We start from the raw sequence: 20,536 nt of genomic DNA, 5'->3' as shown, positions 1-20,536 counted from the left end.
CCCAAAGCCCTGTCCCTACTAGAAATAAAAACCAGACCGTTTCTCTTCCTGTGGTACTGCGTAACACCACTGTCCATGTACCACCACCACCCCACCAGAAAGCTCCCGTGGTCCCTATGAAGACCCCTGTCCCCTACCTTCATAGCCAGTGACCACCAGTCCACTACCTAAGTATTTCTCCTATCCACCCTCTCCTCTCTTTGCCTACATTGTACTAAGTGTTTACTATGTGCTATGCTTTTGCCATGTTAATTCTCTCAACTACCCCATATAATTTTACCCTTTCTACTCTAAAAGTGAAAACATACATACATATATACATACATAAATGTGAAAACATTAAAACTTCATCTGCAGATGCTATAATGGCAGATAACAGAATCTACCATTTGTGAGAATTTCAGTGAAGTCATCTTATAAAAGTGCTTGGGATAGCCACTTGTTACTATTATTGTTATTGCTGTTATTGCTTCTTCTCCTGACATGTGCCACCACCACCCACCACCACCCCTCATGCCCCACCCCCACTTTATCAAACAAATTCTCATCCTTCTGTATTCCACTCAGGTAACAATGATTCTCTCCGTTCTTTGTTCTTCCACTATATATAGTACCAACCCCTTCGATTTATTTGTTCACTTATGTATTTCCCAACCAGATTTCAAGTTTTTTATGGGCATATTGTAGGCAGAATAATGGTCGCCAAGGATATTCATACCTTAATCTCCAGAACCTATGAATATGTTGTGTTCCTGGCAAAAAGGACTTTGCAGATGTAATTAAGGTACAGACCTTAAAACAGATTATCTTGGATTATCTGAGTGGGCTCAATCAAATCCCATGAACCCTGAAAAGCAGAGAACTATCTCTGGCCAGAAGTGGAAACACAGAAATGATATGGCAGAAAGGGAAATCAGAGAGATTTGAAGTATGAGAGGGATAGACAGTTGCTGGCACTAAGCTACAGATGCCCACATGTCAGCACTGGAGACAGGCCTCTGGGAGCTCACAGGAAGCATAAGAAGGAGCAGACAGCTTCTAGAAGCAAAGCCCAGTCTTTGCTGATAGCCAGTAAGGAAGAGTTCAGTCCAACAACTGCAAAGAAAAGAATTCAACCTACAACCTGAATGAACCTGGACGTGGACTTTTCCCCACTGCCTCCAGTAAGGAACACAGCCCTACCAGCACCTTGATTCTAGCCCACTGCGACCCATGTCAGACCTCTGGTCCAAAGAACTTTGACACAGAGAAAGACAAAAATATCATATGATTTTACTCAGATGTGTAATTTAAAAAACAAAACTGATGAACCTAGGGGAAGGGAAGAAAAAATAAAACAACTCAAAAACAGAGGGAGGCAAACCATAAGAGACTCTTGACAATAGGGAACAAACTAAGGGTTGCCTGAGGGGATGGGAGGATAGGATAACTGGGTGATGGGCGTTAAGGAGGGTACTTGATGTAATAAGAACTGGGTGTTATATGCAACTGATGAATCACTAAATCTACCCCTGAAACTAATAATACACTATATGCTAACTTGAATTTAAATAAAATCTAACAAAACAAAACAAAAACCAAGGAACTTTGGCATAATAGAGTTGTTTTAGGATGCTAAGTTTGTGGTAATTTGTTATGACAGCAATAGAAAACTAATACAGGGCAGAAACTATATTTCCTCCAACATATAACACATCCCTCTGCCACAGTAAATGTTCATAAACACATGTGAACAAATTCAGTTATAAATGTTTAGAAGATGACTGGCAATATGCAAATAGAGCTTAGAAAATAAGTCAGGACTAAAGATTTATATTTGAGCATTCTCCATCAAGAAACAGTGAAAAATATGAGACTGTACCTCCAGTGAAGTGCTTACTTTAAACCAGGTACTAATGCTGGGTTCCAAAGAATTAAATCATATATAACGTGTTCAACAATCCAATGATTATTGGCAAATATTTTTTCCTTTGTGACTGGCTTTTTTTTTTTAATTAAAATATAGTTGACACAATATTATATTAGTTTCAGGTACACAACATAGTGACTCAACAATTATATACATTATGAAATACCACAATAAGTGTAGTTACCATCCATCACCATACAAAGTTATTACAATATTACTGGCCATATTCCCTATGCTGCCCTTTATATTTCTATAATTTATTTTATAACTGGAAGTCTGTATGTCTTAATTCCCTTCACCGATTTCACCTATACCCCCCCCATCACACCTCTTCTCTAGCAACAAGTTTGCATCTCTATAATTAGGAATCTGTTATTAATTTGTTGGTTTGTTTTTAGATTCTACATACAAGTAAATGGTATTTGTCTTTCTGTCTGATTTATTTCAATTAGCATAATATCCTCTAGATCAATCCATCCATGTTATCACAAATTGCAAGATTTCATCCTTTTTGGTGGCTAAGTAATATTCCATTGAGTACATGTACCACATCTTTATCCATTCAACTATACAGACACTTAGGCTGCTTCCATATCTTGGCTATCACAGTAATGTTGCAGCAAACATATGGGGTGCAGGTAATCTCTTCAAATTAGTGTTTCCACTTTCTTCAAGTAAATACCCAGTAATGTAATTACTGAATTGTATAGCATTTCTATTTTTAATTTTTTGAGGAGCCTCCATGCTGTTTTCCACAGATGTACCAATTTACATTCCCACAACAGTACATGAGTATTCCCTTTTCTCTACATCCTCACCAACACTTATTTCTTATCTTCTGGAGATTAGCCATTTTGACTGGTGTGAGGTGATACTTCCCTGTAGTTTTGATTTGCATTTTCATAATGATAAGAGCTGTTGAGCATGTTTTCTTATGTCTGTTGGCCACCTGTCTTCTTGGGGAAAATGTCTATTCAGATCCTCTCCCATTTCTTAATCAGATTTTTTTTTTTTTTTTTTTTGGTGTTGAGTTGTATGAGTTCTTTATATATTTTGGATACTAACCCCTTATCAGATATATCATTTGCAAACATCTTCTTCTATTCAGTAGGCTGCCTTTTCACTGTATTCATGGTCTCCTTCTCTGTGCATAAAATTTTTAGTTTGATGTTGTCTCATTTTGTTCATTTTTACTTTTGTTTCTCTTGCCTGAGGACACAGTTCCAAAAAAATATTACTAAGGCTGATGTCCAAAAACTTATTACCTATGTTTTCTTTTATGAGTTTTATGGTTTCAGGTCTTATATTTAGGGTCTTTAGTCCATTCTGAGTTTAGTTTTCATGTATGGTGTAAAAAAGTGGTCCAGTTTCATTCTTTTGCATGCATTTGTCCAGTTTTCCCAACAGTATTTATTAAAGAGACTTTCTTTTCTCCACTGCAGAGTTTTGCCACTTGTCATAAATTCATAGACCATATAAACATGGTCTTATTTCTGGGCTCTTTATTGTGTTCTATTGATCCATTGTTCTATTGATTGTCTATTCCTTGTGCTAGTACAGCACCATTTTGATTATCACAGCTTTGTAGTATAGCTTGAAACCTGGGACTGTGATACCTCCAGTCTTATTCTTCTTTCTCAAGACTGCTTTGATTATTCAGGGTCCTCTGGGAGTCCATATGTACTTTATAATTATTTGTTCTAGTCCTGTGAAATATACTATTGGTATTTTCATAAGGACTGAATTGAAACTATAGATTTCTTTGGGTAGCATAGAAATCTTAATATTAATTATTGTAATCTTCAGGCAGGGTGTTATCTATCTTTCCATTTATTTATGTCATCTTCGATTTCTTTCATCAGTGTCTTATAGTTTCCAGAATACATGTCTTTCACTTCTTTGGTTAAATTTATCCCCAGGTATTTTATGATGCTTTTTAATGCAACTATAAACAGGATTATTTTCTTAATCTCTCTTTCTGCTAGTTATTAGTGAATAGAAACACAACATATTTCTATATATTCATTTTGTATACTGCAACTTTACTGAATTGATTAGTTCTAATAGTTTCTTGGTGGAGTTGTTAGCATTTCTTATATATAATATCATGTCATCTGCAAACAGTGATGTTTACTTACTCTACCAATTTTGATGCCTTTTATTTCTTTTTCTTGTCTGATTGCTGTGGCCATCTACTACTATGTTGAATTAAAATGGTAAGAGTGGACACCCTTGGGCAGCCCAGGTGGCTCAGCGGTTTAGCACCACCTTCAGTCCAGGGCGTGATCCCGAAGACCTGGGATCAAGTCCCACATCAGGCTCCCTGCATGGAGCCTGCTTCTCCCTCTGCCTGTGTCTCTGCCTCTGTGTGTGTGTGTGTGTGTGTGTGTGTGTGTGTGTGTCTCATGAATAAATAAAATCTTAAAAAAAAAAAAAAAAAAAGAGTGGACATCCTTGTCTTTTTCCTGACCTTAATGGAATAGCTTTTGGCTTTTTACCATTAAGTATGAGGGTAGCTTTGGGTTTTTGTCCTATACAATCTTTATTATGTTGAGGTATTTTCCCTCTAGACCCAGTATGTTGAGAGTTTTTTGATCATGAATGGATACTGAATTTTGTCAAATGATTCTTCAGAAGCATATTTTTTATTAACCAATTTTACAGATGAGGAAATAAACACAAAACTGTTAACCCGTCCATGCTTACAAAGCTAAAAAAAATAGTAGAGATGAAATTTAAACCCCAGCAGCCTATCTCCAGGTTCTTCCTCTGTAACTGCTAAACTATACTTATGTCTAAATTTGAGAATTATACATAGCTGTGATATCTACAGTATATAAGACAACAACTAAAAGTGGAGGGAAAAAAGTACAAAGAAAACCAGAAAATATAATGATTTAGGTGTCAGGGAAAGAGAATGTATAAGATGAGAGTAATCATCTATTCTAAACAACAAAGAGAAGCCACAAACAATAAGGACTGAGAATCAATTACTGCCAAAGACAGTTAGGAAATTGTTGGTAACTTTCAGTACTGCATTGTGCTGTGAAATGGTGGAAGCGAAGCCAGACTGCTCTGAGTTAATGGGTGATAAGAAAATGGAGACATCGTATATAAATTTTTCAATAGAGAAGTATGCCAAAAGAAGAAAAAATACTAAAATGAAAGAATTAATAAGATCATCAAGTTCAAACTATTTTTAGATAGAATAGATCTATCCTCCCCATAATTTCTCTTTGAGCTATACTCATCACCAATGTTGAACCTCCAAAGCATGGAAAAACATTCAAAGAACTTGAACCTTGAGATTTAAATTAACATAAGTTCAAAAATAGGCACTTTGGCCCTTTCTCTGAAAAGGAGGGTTTAATGAACCTCAGTTGAATCTGTGAAGAAAAGTAGTGTTCCTTAAATCCTCTTTTTTATATCAAGTTGTGACTCTTTTAAGCCACTCATCGGAATGCCAATCCTATTTAAATAAGATACATATATATGAAATAGAAAACATTTCACTGGGTAAAAGGTAAGGAACATGTAGAAAGGAAAGAATTTCTTTTTCCTACCACAAACCCCTTAATTGTCCTAACAGAATATACCTACACAAATCAGGAGTGATATCTCTTTGCTGATCTTACTTGGCCATGAAGCATGAAGTGGATCAGATAAAAAGGCCAAATTAAGATCGATAAACATGGCTGGGAAGTACTGCTCTGTTTACATTTACTTTCTTCTCCTACCAAGTTTGTTTGCAACTAGACAACGTTCACATTGAGGCAATAAACACAAGAACATATGTGATTTTTTTTTAAATGTGCCCTTTGACTGTCAATTTCTCCCAAACAGGTGTTGGCTAAATGATTATAAATTGGCCTCTGGATACACCTCTTCAACTGAGCCGTACAGGGCTGGTGATAATATAATTAGACCTAAAAACATCAGGCTGGTGAATGCTTTCCATCTGTTTGGCAATAATGTTTAGTTAACAATAGTCTTTAAAAGAAGCACCTTCAACTTCAGTTCTTAAAGTTATTTATAGAGCCATTCTTAACACACCAGCACTCCTGCTAACAAGAGCTTTAGCCACTTGGAAATTATTAGCCATACGGCTGTATACAAAGAGAAACGACTGCATTTAACATCTGTATCTTTCCAAATTTACACGCTTCAACCTCATTTAAAGTCATTTCTTAATGAACAGTGCTATGGCACTGCATTAATATTATAGTTGCATGCACAAAGATCATAAGGAGCCAAACATTTTTTTAATGCCAACAGTAGGCTAATCTGTAATGAAGCTGTCAGCATAAAGGACAAAATAATAGCTTCTTTAACCCTCAAACAGAATTTGTTCATTTGTGGACTAGAACACATCAATTTAAAAACTGCTCATGGGTTTGCTCACCTTTATAAAGACAAAAATCTAATTTGGTACTAATTTGATACAATTGTCTTTCCAATAAAAGGCTCCTAAAACCATCTTTTATTTCATGATAAAACAAGTACTATAACTAAAACTGTCATGAAATAATTACCTTGGATAGCATACCTTATTGAGAGAATACAATTAATGTATTTCTCCCTTTCATTTTTCACATTCACTTATCAGCACTCTATTAGCATATGGTCTAACAGAAGAGATTATTCCATCTTTGCCCATAATAATATATAGAATGACTGCCTCTAATGGGGGGTGGGGGGGATAAGCAGACAACTTATCCCTTAAGGATTAGCTCATCTGTTCTTCAATTCCACCAGCACAATGAGACTTGCCCACTCTTCTTTCCTAATGATGGTAGGGGAAAACTCCAACTGGTGAAAGTCTGTTTTTTTTTCTAATGATAGAATAAGGAAGGCCTGATATTTAACAAGGTACCACTTTTGGGAAGACAGGAGGGGTGGGGAAATATAACAAAGGCATCCAATGATTTCTTTTAAGAATATGAAGAATAAATTTGGGGAAAAGGGGAAGATGCTACTATCAAGACACTACCATCGTTATGAGGAAGAGTAAAGACTTCCTTCCGGCAGGCGAAGATTAAGTGCCACTTTTGAAACTTTTGACATATTTAAATGCCGATATTCAAAGTATATATAAGTCTCTAAAAATATCTTTTGCTCCAATTCCTTTAAAAAGAAAGATTACATGAGTAATTTGAGGGAACATCTATCTCTAATTCGGTGCCAGTTACTTCACAGGCGTCCGCAACAATTAATAAAAGTTTAAAAAATGTTTTAAAAAAAAAGTCTACAGAGGTAATCATATTAGACAAGCACAGCCTTTCCCTTAATGACATCACAGTACTATTCGTGTTTGCTAGATGTAATCTGAATGAACTTCAATTGTGTAAGTTATACTACTGGGAATTCACACATAAATAAACATAAACAGAAAAAAATGGGATCAACATAATAAAGAAGCTAGAGAAAATACAGAAGCCCAATTTTGCAAGTTAGACAGTTTTTCTCAACAGAATTTCATATATTCACTGTACTCTGTTAAAAAACGAACTCACCCATTATTAAGTTATTAACTTAACTCATCTTGGCAGCATTACAGGAGCTATAATGTTACTCTTCTGCAGAAATGGTTTTAAGCAACAAACACAGAGCTCTAAATCTGTTTCCCCCCATCAATACAATATGATGATAATCAAGTTATTGATATTTACTGCTAAAAACCTATTTCATTTTGTATGCTTAATATTCAAACTGTATTTCCACTCTTATTTATTTCAATACCTTATTCTCATGAGAGACCTCTTATAAAATTTCAACTACCAGAAAACAAGGAATAGTACTAGGTGACCTTTAATACCAACAATTCCCCTCAATGGGCCCTAAGTTTCTCCTTCTTTGACACTGGAAGGCTAACAATGTTCCCTGTACCACTGTCCTGCAACTCCAAAAGCAAAAGATGTTGAGACTACAGATTTCGTCCATAAGAAGTTACAGTGTCAAGAGCATCAGCATGAACAGACTGTGTAGAGGCACTTCTCTCATGTTATGTCATTAAACCAATCTGTTCTTGATGATCATATACTCACAAAAGTATTTCACTGATGAGAATTCAAATACAAAGAGTAAAATTTGACATGGATACTTATGAGTCAGGTTTAAAAGGGTATTTTCACTTTACTACACTCAAGGATCTATGTTTAGCAAAGGATAAGAGGTACCCCTAGGATTTAAGGGAAACAAACAAACAAAAATCCTTAAGAGTCTTACCAGTGTTTTACTTGTGCTAGAACTTTCAACATGGCACATTATCATGAAGTGAGTGAACAAACAATCCAAAAAGGATATTGCTTTGTGGATGAATGGCAAAGTCAAAAAAAATCGCCAACTCAGAACACAGTGAAATCTCTTTTTGAGGCAGGCTGAGTTCTTCAGGCCTCTATATAACCTAGAAATCTCTTCAAAGGTAGGAAATGAAAGACCAAATTTACTAGAATTGTATGGAGATAGTACTGAAGATCCACATTTCTTTCTCACTATTAAAATCCAAAATACCATATTTCAAAGTATACTTGAAGTGTTTATAGAAACACATTTAACTCCTAAAAACATCTCCTGTTTCAGTTTATCTACACCCTGTCTTAACTACAGGCAAATTGGGGCAGGAAAAGGGAGAAAAGAAGCCCATTAGCAAATGCAAGCAATACAAACTAAGCTGGTAAATAACTAATTTCTCTATAAGAAAACAACTAATTTTAAATTTCTTTAAATGCCCAGACATTTGCAAAGGTTTTAGTATGCTAATTTTTTAATTAAAAGATATTTCAGCAGTGAAAGCTCTTTCATATGCACTACTGATTCTTCATCAAACGTTAACTTTCCAACTTAACACCAGTATAGCCGGTGGCAGCCTGAAGGTTTACCATCTGCTGCTACCCAAAGTCACTGTGGCCACCTTCAGAACATATGCATCAAAGCCTGAAGATAAGAGACTGCCTAATACTGCCTAAGTCAGCATAAGGGGGATGACGAACCCAGAGGCAGGCAACAGGCAAGCTACCAGAAAATACAGAACATCATGAACCATCAGTCACCCCTTAGAATACCTACCCAAGGTCACAGGGGACTCCAGTGGCTGAACAAAAAACATAAGAAATACTCCCTCTAATGGGATTTACTTAAGTAAATTAAGTCAATGTGATTATTTTTTCCCTTATAAAGGGGAGGGGTGGGTTAGTCATATTTAAAGTCACCCATAATTCTACTCAAAATAAGCATACAATGAATAAAATTAAATATAAAATCTAAAGTGTTTTAATAAGCCTATGAATGATAATAAAGGTATTTTTTTAATGCAGTCATAAAATAAGGTACTTTGTCCTGAAAGGTTGGTTTTCTAGGTACCCTCATACATACCCACAATCCAAATGTTACCCAAGGAAATGTACTTTTTGAGATGAAGTTTAATAATATCTACAAAACAGCAATTTAAAATTCTGATTTCTGGCTACTCAAAAATGTCATTTACTTAAGGTAATGATTCTATCTGCCACAGTACTTCACACGGAAACAAAATACTGTGGCATCTCTTAAAATATTAAAAACAGAATCTAAAAAAAAAAAAACAGAATCTCAAGAACCTAGGCTATATTCAACCACAATACTGGATAACTGGCATATATTAATCTTAAAAGAAATGAACTAATAGGAAGTTTTCCTGTATGTCATCTTTGCTTTCTGGGGTTTCTGGGGTTTTTTCCGTATTTTAAATGCAGTTAGGAGAAAATCAATATAGAAAATATTTTTAAAAAAAATAATACCAAAAGCATCTTTTAATTCTTGGCTTTAAAATGGCAACAAATGCATTTGGTTTATAATAATTCTAATCTTAATCCAGATTTTTAAAAATTCTTCAAAGCTTCCATAGGGAATTAGTTATAAATTAATTTAGAACTAGGGCATTATTAAGCATTTATGTACTATAAGAACTGTCATAATGAAGCCAATTTGTCCCGCTATTTAAACTGAATATAAAAGATTTTAAAAATAAATAAACAGATAAAAATAAACTGAATATAACCCTAATCTGTTGAGTGCAACCATCTCTGGTCTCCATAACCTAATACAACACTGTATTGTGCGTGTATGCCCCATGTGAACTCAATTTACACCTTTGTGTACTTCATAACTTCAATAATAATCATGGTGATTTTTTTTAAGGACCATAGTTTGTCACTGTGATAGCAAAAAATAAACACTACCACAATAACTTTATCTTTGAAGATGTTATGAATATATTATGAATTATAATATTAGAAAAAGAAAATAAGCATACTTTTGGTAGTAGTGAAACAGATTTGTAAATACAAGTAATTTACTCAAAATGTAAAGGCCATTCATTTCTACATGGTTTCATTCCTTCAGGAGGCACGAGATAAGGTTGGCAAAGCTTATTTTCTTTGACAGATCATTATCAAGATCAGAAAAGATAAAAAGGATTCAAAAAATATTTCCCCATTTCCTATCAGAAGTTACTTAGCCAAACCCCTGGATTACTCATCTTTAGGCAAATAGCTAACTCTGGTCCTGCCCAAAAGCAATGCAAAATATATGCTACTCTCTAGAAAATAATCCAGGGAGTAATTATCCCAACCACAAACATGAATTTAAAATCTTTTACATTCCTATTAGCCAAATGTCAATGAATATAAGCCATTCTTCAAAGATGTCTTCTACCAGGAATGTGAGGTTAATGACTTAATGAACAATAAAGTTATCACAAAATATCTTTTATATACATATATTAAAAAGTTTTACTTTGTATAATTTTTTAAATCCCAGGCCTACACATCTATTACTTCAGGAAACCTGGTTCCAAAGGACATGATGTGTCTTTGTAAGAAAACTGGATATAAATATAGCAGAAGACAGAATATAAAAGACAGAAAAAATTGTGTTTAAAACATACATGTTGAAGAGCTAGGAAAAACATCCACTTAGGCTCTTCTCAGATCCAAATGCTTTAAAAGCTAGATCTCTACACCTTTGTCATTCTCATTGTGACTGTCTGTTTTCTGTTTTTGCGAAGCAACTTGCCCAAGGCCACAAAGAGATTATGCAAAAGAGAGGTTAAAACTCTGAAGTTCTGGGTTTTGGGGCCCAAGTTCAGCGCATGCCATTCAATTCAATAATGAAACCATTTATTCTATTTCTCTGGTTTGAATTCTAAAGTTCACTTGGGATAATGTCTTGACACTGTTAAATTTAGATGAAAATTCAATTAAAAGTATAGTCTCTTGTATTTAGCTTTAGATCCTTCTTATTTACATTTGTTAGAAAAACCTAGTACTCTAGTGCTAATATAAACTATATTCGTTCATACTCTATGTTAGTATTTCCATTCTGTTGTCAGATATGCTGGGTATATAAATATACCCAAATCAATTTATAGGCCTTGAAAATTGCAATTAAGAAAGCAAATATGTCTACATAGTTTCTACAAAAGTGTTCAGAATCAGTGCAATATGTACTCAGACTGTTAATAAATCCTATCTTATGATGATAACAGACACAGAGGTGGTGACATCTTCAAGTCAATGAATACATATCCAACTAAATTGCCAATGTCAAAGTAGCCTGATTCCTTTTTTTTTTTTTTTTTTTTTTTAAGTAGCCTGATTCCAATTCAAAAGAAAATGCCTCAAGAACAAGGAAGCTTTAAATGCTATTATTTTTAAATATCTGGCGGTGGGGAACAGAGGGAGAAAGAGAATCTTAAGCAGGCTCCACGCCCAGCATTGAGTCATGACCCTGAGATCATGACTTGAGCTAAAATCAAGAGTCAGATGCTCTGACTGAGCCACCCAGACATCCCTTTAAATGTTTTAAATGAGCTGTGTACCTCTGTAGCAGATGGAGCTGAACTTCTAGTACTGATTAAAATTTAACAGTGTTTTCATGTGACCAAGAAAATTTATTTAATATCAGAATACAATGTATCCATGTTCTGAAAATTTCCAAAATATTTTACAGCACTATGAAATACAAAGACACAATACTCATTCTCAAATTGACAATTTCATGGACTGCAACAAAGTACCCTACTAATAGTCTACAGTGTACTCTGGCAGAGAAGGGAAGGGGGAGTGGAGCACGGACAGGAATGTTTTGGCCATTTTCAGCTCAAAAGAACCTGTGATCCTGCAGGTGTGCTATGTTTTGAGGTGCAGATTCACAGAGCATTTGAAATCTTAAAGCACATAAATTGTCTTTGCTCCCTTCACCACTATCCAGCAAGCATTTACTACATCCCTAGGGCATGGACAACATTGTATGTAGTTAGGCATTATCAGAGAAAACAGAGGATTAAGTTTTAGTCCCTGCACTCTAGGTCAGGTTAACAATATATTTAAGGCAACCAAAGTCATAGAGGTGAGGGGCACCTGGGTGGCTCAGTGTCTGGGGGTCTGCCTTTGGCTCAGGGTATGATCCCTGGTGGGGGGGCGGGGGGAAGAGGACTAGCTGAGGACAAGGCACATTGACAAGTCCTTGAAACAGGCACAGGGACAATTCTCTACGGACTCAACTGCCTCGATATTAATACTTTGCTAAGGGCAGAAGGCAATATTAGCCCGATCCCAGGATCCTGTAAGTCTACTTAAACAAATAAAAATTCCTTTAGAAATGTCCTTTATCTCTAAAGCCCCCAAGATGGGGCGCCTGGGTGGCTCAGCGGTTTGGTGCCTGCCTTTGGCCCAGGGCGTGATCCTGGAGTCCCAGGATCGAGTCCCACATCAAGCTCCCTGCATGGAGCCTGCTTCTCCCTCTGCCTATGTCTCTGCCTCTCTGTGTGTCTCTCATGAAAAAATAGGTAGAATCTTTAAATAAATAATAAAATAAAAAAATAAATAAAATAAAATAAAATAAAATAAAATAAAATAAAATAAAATAAAATAAATAAAGCCTCCAAGATACGTGTTGGCAATCATCCCCCCAGCACATCTGAAGGGTCTCATGACCAAGGTTTTATTAGATGGTAATAAGTGACCTTTTCCCAACAATAGCTAGGCCCCTCAAGGTCCTGGAACCTTGCTTGCAAAATTCCTTAGAGAGTACACTATCCTCAAACCCCTTCCAACTCCCAGGTATATAATCAGCCACCCCTCACAGGCCCAGGGCAGCAGCTCTACCTGCCCATGGGTTCTGTCCCTGTGCTTTAATAAAACCACCATTTTGCACCAAAGATGTCTCAAGAATTCTTTCTTGGTGGTTGGCTCCGGACTTCACCTATATTCCAACACTTCATCAGTAGCATAGAGTCCCACATCAGGCTCCTCACAGGGAGCCTGCTTCTCCCTCTCTCTCTGTGTCTCTCATGAATAAAGAAATAAAATCTTAAAAAAAAAAAAAAAGTCATAGAGGTGAAAATAACATACAACTGAATGCTGAGCTTAATTCAAAGACAGAAAAGATAAGCAGAGAATTAAAGAGTAGGTAAGCTTCAGCCAAGTGTTGAAGATTGAACAAAATTTGGGGGTGGGCAAGAAGGGAAAATTGAAAGGGCTTGAAGAAACCAGAGAAAAAAACATGTTCTTGAAGACTCCCACAGCCATGGATATACTGCTCTTCCTGCAGCCTGGAACACTCCTGTGAACGAAGTCCTTCTTCTTCCTCCTGGCTTTGCTTCTTCAATTCTAAGAAGCCTACAGAGAGCCCCAGGACAGGTAGCCGTCACGTATGTTCTCACATTACCTTAGTGGACTTCCTGCACTTTTCACACTGTGTTTTAACTGCCAGTTTATTTATATTTCTCACTGGATGGTAAACTCTTGAGAGGGCGGAGATAAGGTGTGTTTTGTTAACCATTGTATCTCCGGTGGTATTAGCTAATACCAAACGTGGCACATGGGCAGAAGCTCAATAAATATTTGCTAGATGAATAAATAAGGAAACCGAAACGGGGGCGGGGGGGGGGGGGACAAGCAGAGAAATGCTGAAGAGGCAGGCCAATGAGAATAAATGGTGTCCACTTTTTTGAGATAATGTGAGCAGGGAGGTATCATTCATTCATTGATTTTTCTCAACAATTTTATATATTGAGTATTTGTTATCTGCAAGTCACTACCATATTGACCAAAAATACAAAATTAAATAAAATACAGTTACTAAGCTGATGTTTGACATGTAAGAGACTGATTCTCCAAAGACATGTATCTTGAGCACAGTACTTAAGAGTATCTTTTCTAACAAATGTCTGTAAATACTGTACCAAAATAAAAATGTTAATTTTTTAAAAAAGAAAAATGCTTGTGAGGCATATAAAGTTTTGCTGGAGGCACAGAAATAATATCAAAAGCTACCATACAATATGAATGAATGGGGCAGCCCAGGTGGCTCAGCAGTTTAGCGCCGCCTTCAGCCCAGGGCATGATCCTGGAGTCCCGGGTCAAGTCCCATGTTAGGCTCCCTGCATGGAGCCTGTTTCTCCCTCTGCCTGTATCTCTGCCTCTCTCTGTGTCTCTCGTGAATAAATAAATAAAATCTTTAAAAAAAATACAAATGAATGCTATGACAAATAAGTTCAAGACATTGAAAAGACACAGCAAAAGATATGTAAATCAGACAGTACAGGTAAGCAAAGGAGCCTTCCAAAAGAAGACAATAATCATGAGTGAGATGAAATTAAGAGGAATAAAAGCAAAATTTACTCTAGACAGACAGGTACATCATGAGTGAAACAGGATACCTTATATACCAGCAAGTTCAATAGTGCTAATAATCAGGAGAGCATGTTGTGGTGGTCTGGGGGCCAGTTAGGGGGCAGTGGTGGACAATTTGAGAATCAACAGAGAAAACAGGGGCCAAGTCACAAATGTCTTTGAAGGCTTAGCTAAGAAGTTAAAACTTTCTCCTAAAAACTATATGAAGGTATTGAAGAATTTTAAGCAAGAGGATTTTTAGTTTTAGATCATTTTTCTAAAGTATCAGTTTTATGAATTATTCTGGAAGCAGTGTTAAAGATGAGCTAGAGGAAAATTGGCCTAGAAGCAAACGATAGTACATCTTAAAAGGGTTTTAAAGAAAATAATGTATACCTTTAAACTTACAAATAATTTCGGATTTCTAAATTTTAATTTGAACCACAGCTGAAGATGAATTAGATGTAAACAGCAGTACCCAGAGGCTACAGAGGCAACCTGAAATGATTACTCTAGCTGCATGTCACCCCATGACTTTTTGTCCTATTTTGTTGAAAAAAATTGTTAACAATGTGAAAAAGGTCAACAAAAACATGTTGGTCAAAATTAAAGATGCTATGAGACTTGAGAAGGGTTACATACTGTGTTAAATGTAACTAACACTCTCTTAAATATAGATCACTATCCCCTATAAAAACATCACTAAATAACAGTAAAGAAATTTTTTAATTTTTTAAAGATTTTATTTATTTATTCATGAGAGACACAGAGAGAGAGAATGAGAGGCAGAGACACAGGCAGTGAGAGAAGCAGGCTCCATGCAGGGAACCCAATGTGGGACTCGATCGCAGGTCTCCAGGATCACACCCTAGGCTAAAGGCAGGCGCTAAACCACTGAGCCACCCAAGGATCCCAGTAAAGAAATTTTAAAAGATCCACAATGATGACTGCAAAGAAAACATGAGAGGAGACTGTAGAAGCCAGTTTTTAAAACAAGATTTTTATTTATTTATTCATGAGAGAATGAGAGAGAGAAAGGGGCGGGGGGGGAGCAGAAACAGGCAGAGGGAGAAGCAGGCTCCATGCCCGGAGCCCGACGTGGGACTTGATCCCAGGACTCTAGGAGGCAGGTATTGAACCACTGAGCCACCCAGGGATCCCCCGTAGAGGCCACTTTTATGCTGACAGGCTTAAGCAATGGAATGCAGAAAGGGCCAGAGTGACCACTTGGCTGAATACAGACAGGCCCATCAGTTGACCCACCTCAAAACAGCCGTAGGCTCTAACTAACCAATGGGCCACTTAGAACCAGGCACTGTTCCCCAAAAAGAGAGGATTCCATATGTGCCATACATCCTCATCTTCCCTCTTTAAATCCAGCCTGGCCCACTGCCTGCCTGCAGACAGCCTCTCCTAGGCTGGCCTGCCCACTGTGGTAGATTCAAGAAATTTCTATTTCCTTTGTTCTGCCTCTAGTGAATCCTTTCACCAACAGTTCCATTGGCTTCCACCTGATTATCACTCCACGTTTGGGGGCCCCCATCCCATCAAGAGACACCCCATTTAGGTACCACAGAAATGAGGACAAATGGCAGAATTTTAGATCACAAAAAAAAAAAAAAAAAGCATGCTAAATGTCTCTACATGGAAAAAACAACAAAAAGCAAGCCAATTCTTACTGCAGAAATCCAGAAATGAGAGGTACGAGGTCTTTCCTGAAAATAAGACTGGGGAAAAGTCTACACACTCTATGTGGCTGCATACCCAGCCAGGCGGCTGCCTCCTCTCTGGCAGAAGACGAGAGGTTTATTTTCTGAAATGTGGAATCAGATACTACAGGTGCTGAAAGTGTAATCGAGGAATAGTGCTGAGAACAAGGGCATTAAGAAAACACTGAATTGGTAAGGCTATCAATCCCCCTTCCACCACTAGGCTCCCAGAATGCTGCTGGCCTTATGCCATCTCTGTCTAGGTAGGAGTTAGTTTAAGGTTCTTTTCTAAGGAAATCAATTGATCTAAAAGATACATGGATATTAACATTCATTAGATCTCCTAACAAAACATCTGGATTGTTACCTAAACTGAAGGTCATCAAATGCCCAGCTCAGCAAATGAAAAAACAAAAAAATCCCACACCAAAACATTGAAACATTGTGAAATTGTGGAATTTTAGAACAGTAGAGGCAAAGAGAAGATTCTACAGACTTCCAGGGAAAGGGGGGGGTGGTCACATACAAGGATCAGGAAGTACCATATAGAAAAATGATGAAGGGAATTCCCAGAATAACAGGAAGCAGAGGTGAGTAATGCCACAGGCCAAAAGACAAACCCTTCCAGACTTGAGCAGAGCAGTGAAGAAATCCAGTAGTCAAGGTTCAGAAAATGATGGATTCGACCGGTTACCTAAGGTGTCTGATTGTATTGAGAGATGTTTTTAAGGTGGTATCAGAGGGCTTAAAGAATAAATGATAGGTATACAGAAAAAAATTAGACAAAAAAAGGAGGTAACTGATCAACCCTAACAAAAAAACAAAAATTTGTACAAGGAAGATCCAAAGACAGAGTGCTAAAGACAGGATCTTTAGACAGGATCCTAAGTTCCTAAATGGAATTTAGGCCATATGCAAGCAAAATAAAACTAGAAGGAATAACATAAAAATAATATCAGTCAGAAAGACAACATAACTATCTTGAAATAGCTAAAAATTGGTTATTGGAGAAAGGCAGTATGAAGACCTAACACAGCCAACAGTATTTGGCTCAAGAGAAACAAGAATCATCTGAGTTTAAACTGTGTAAAATGGAATGACTGGCTTGGAATGGAATGAATAAAGCTCTGCCTTTATTCATGCTTTTTTACAGCACTTTCCATGCTGCTTTAGAATTTACAGACTGACATATCTCTCCTACTAAACCAAAGAGAAAACCCATGTCTGATACAGCATAATATTCCCAGCCTTTAATATAGTGCCTGCCAAGTGACAGCATTTAAAAGAAGTTTGTTAAATTAATAAGTAAAAGGCACATCCTGACACTAACTTCTTTGTATCATCTTCAAAGATGCATAAACTTAACGGATTAAGTAAGATTTAAAACACAATTCTTCTTAAGGTGTGGATCCAAAAAGAGGTATTTCATACTATAACTCATACCATAAGCAAACCTGGAATTGGTAAAATGTTCACAATGTCTGGCCACTATGAAAATGAGGGGTGTAGATCACTAAATGCCACAATACTTGCAAAATCAATGGACTCCTTCAAGTCTATTATAAAAAGACAACTACATTGTATTTAACAACTACATTAAAAAATTGTTGAGTAGCAAATTATGAAAAGCTTTTTCTTTACAACATTAGCAGATTTAGGCTGCTAGAAGAGAGAGTTCAAAGGTGTTTATGGGATCTATTCCAGTATATTCTAACAATGCTAAACTGGGATTACTCAGAATCACTAGCACTGAAAACTAAACTGTGACTGTTGTACCGGAAAAATACAAAGGATACAAAAAGCTCTCTAGTTATTAAAAAGAAATAAACCAACAATACTAAAGGCAAATCATAAAGAAAAAGAATGAGAAGATAACAGAAGAAAATTTACATCATACATAAAATTAAAAAAGCAAATTGATGGGCAGGGGTCTTTTCCCACCACCATCATATATTAAAATTCAACAAATTGACCTATATTTACTGAATGCCCGTTATGTGCAAGCACTGTACTAACCATGAATAAAAGCACAACGAACACACCAAATATGGTCCCTACCCTACAGGACCTTAAAGTTTCACATGGGAAAGAGGCAATTATAAACACTTTACTAAGAACTCTGCTGGAGGACTATGGGTCCAACTGGAATGAAGAACAATATCTAATTCAGACATGGAACCATCAGTAAAATCCTGGAGAATAGCAATGGTGGCAGAAGAACAGGATTTTCTAGTAGACAGATATAGACTCATTCTAAAATTCATATGAGGCAGTAAAGAATCTCAAAAATATTCCTGGGGTGGGGAAGAAAGAGAGAGAGGTCTCACTATGATGTGGGTAAGAGCTAAAAGTCAGTATAATTTAGTTTTAATGTCTTTATGACTTCATTTGAAACCATAAGCTAATGGGGCCTAGGTGTATATATAAACACACACACAAAAAGAGAGGAAGAGTATACATTAAAATATAAAAAGGGGGATCCCTGGGTGGCGCAGCGGTTTGGCGCCTGCCTTTGGCCCGGGGCATGATCCTGGAGACCCGGGATCGAATCCCACATCGGGCTCCCGATGCATGGAGCCTGCTTCTCCCTCTGCCTGTGTCTCTGCCTCTCTGTCTCCCTCTGTGTGACTATCATGAATAAATAAATAAAATCTTTAAAAAAAAAAAATAAAATAAAATAAAATAAAATATAAAAAGGATTCTCAGCAGGTGGCAGAGTTATGGGTAAACTGTATCTTCTTTATTTTAGCTTATTTATTTTCTTTCTCTACAATGAATAATGCACATGATGAGAAACTTTTTTGTGTAGAAGAAACGTGAAAAAATAACTCCTATATATGTCCAAGACAAAGATGTACAAATCCTTAAAGAAGTCTTAAAAATCACTATGAAAACATAATCTTCTAATTTAAAAAAAATGCAGAAAAAGGAAATGAAACCATTTCATAAACGGAGAAACACAAACAGCCAATAAACGTTTTTAAAAATTCATCCTCATTAGCAATTAAAATTGCATATTAAAATGATAATGAAATCCAAATTTTCATCCAGCAAATGCCATTTGTTGGTAAGGATGTTAGGAAATAAGTCTTCTTATACACTACTAGTAGGAATATATATTAGTATAATATTTCTGGATGTTAACACATACATGAATACTCTTTGACTCATGATCTCCATCTCTGAAAAAGTATACCAAGGAAATCATCATAAGAGATAATTTATCTGTAAGAATATTCATCACAGGGCAGAGAAAAACAGGAAAACAACCTGAAGAGCCAAACAATAGAGAACTGATTAAATAAATTACAGTATATGATAGAATAGTATGAAACCATTAAACAGAATAATTTAGAACAGCATTTCCCAATTGGATCACACAGAGTTTCTGAGGCTCACACTTTAAAGATGGTAATAGTGTGTATTTCAATTTCTAACGCTTTAATCAATAAATATAATAATTATTTCAATATTTTTACCTTTTAAGCTAATGCAGTTTGAAAGCATCAAAGTGTTGATAAAATAAACCATGTACGGTGGTTAGTAAGGATCAAATGAGATGCTGACTCAGACATTCAATTAGTTACAGCAAAACCCCATTAGTCATTATGGAGGTTTTTGATTGCCGTAGTTTTAAAATATGTTATTATTTATTTATATTAATAAAGTACCTTGATTTTTTTTTAAAAAGCAAAACCAAAGGAATAATGCACTGAAATTGATAAGAAGTTGCTAAGGGACATAAATGTTATAATCATCACATAAAATACCATTCTGAATAATTGCAGAGATCTCTGGTTTTGGAAAGAGATGGTCTTCGGGGTCAAACCCTAGCTCTGCTACTCAGTAGTGTCCCTAAACATGCTACTCAACCTCTCTGAGTTCAGGTTCCTTATCTGCAAGAAGTTTGAGAGCATTAAATAGTTTTTGTAGAAAGGTTAGAATAGTGTGTGGTATGGAGGTGGTATAAAATCCTAAGAGTCTGGCTTTTGGAAAACTGAAAGGAATCTAAATAGTTACAGGAATCTGAAGCACATTTGTAATAGTAAACTGGCTGTCAGGACCAGGTGGCTCACAATCACAATCTTCTCCTGTATCTTTTGCAATTTTAATCAACTATTACATAACAATTTTAGGTGAAGGCACGGTTGAAGGTTCCCATAAGCTTTCACCAGACGTGGTCATTACCATGTTGACTTTTTTTCCCTTTTAAATAGACTTCATAACCGCCTTCTTAGCGCAGTGGGCAGCGCGTCAGTCTCATA

General features: G+C 36.3%; 1 protein-coding gene across 10 annotated transcripts in view; it reads right to left on the bottom strand.

The window, feature by feature from the left end:
* Window positions 1-20,536, bottom strand: part of RPS6KC1 (ribosomal protein S6 kinase C1) — a 177,545-nt gene that overhangs the window by 44,866 nt on the left and 112,143 nt on the right. Inside the window, exon 1 of one of the 10 annotated variants that reach the window (XM_035719244.2) lies at window positions 325-424. The exons of the other annotated variants lie outside the window; for them this stretch is intronic. The gene's annotated coding sequence lies outside the window, so the exon portion shown is untranslated. Of the gene's footprint in view, window positions 1-324; window positions 425-20,536 lie in introns of those variants that run through there. 10 annotated transcript variants of the gene reach the window in all.

This window comes from Canis lupus, chromosome 7, assembly GCF_003254725.2.
Source record: "Canis lupus dingo isolate Sandy chromosome 7, ASM325472v2, whole genome shotgun sequence".
In the NCBI taxonomy this organism is placed as follows: Eukaryota; Metazoa; Chordata; class Mammalia; order Carnivora; family Canidae; genus Canis; species Canis lupus.
Note: the sequence above shows the minus strand (reverse complement) of the source record. Positions and strands in the feature narration are given on the sequence as shown.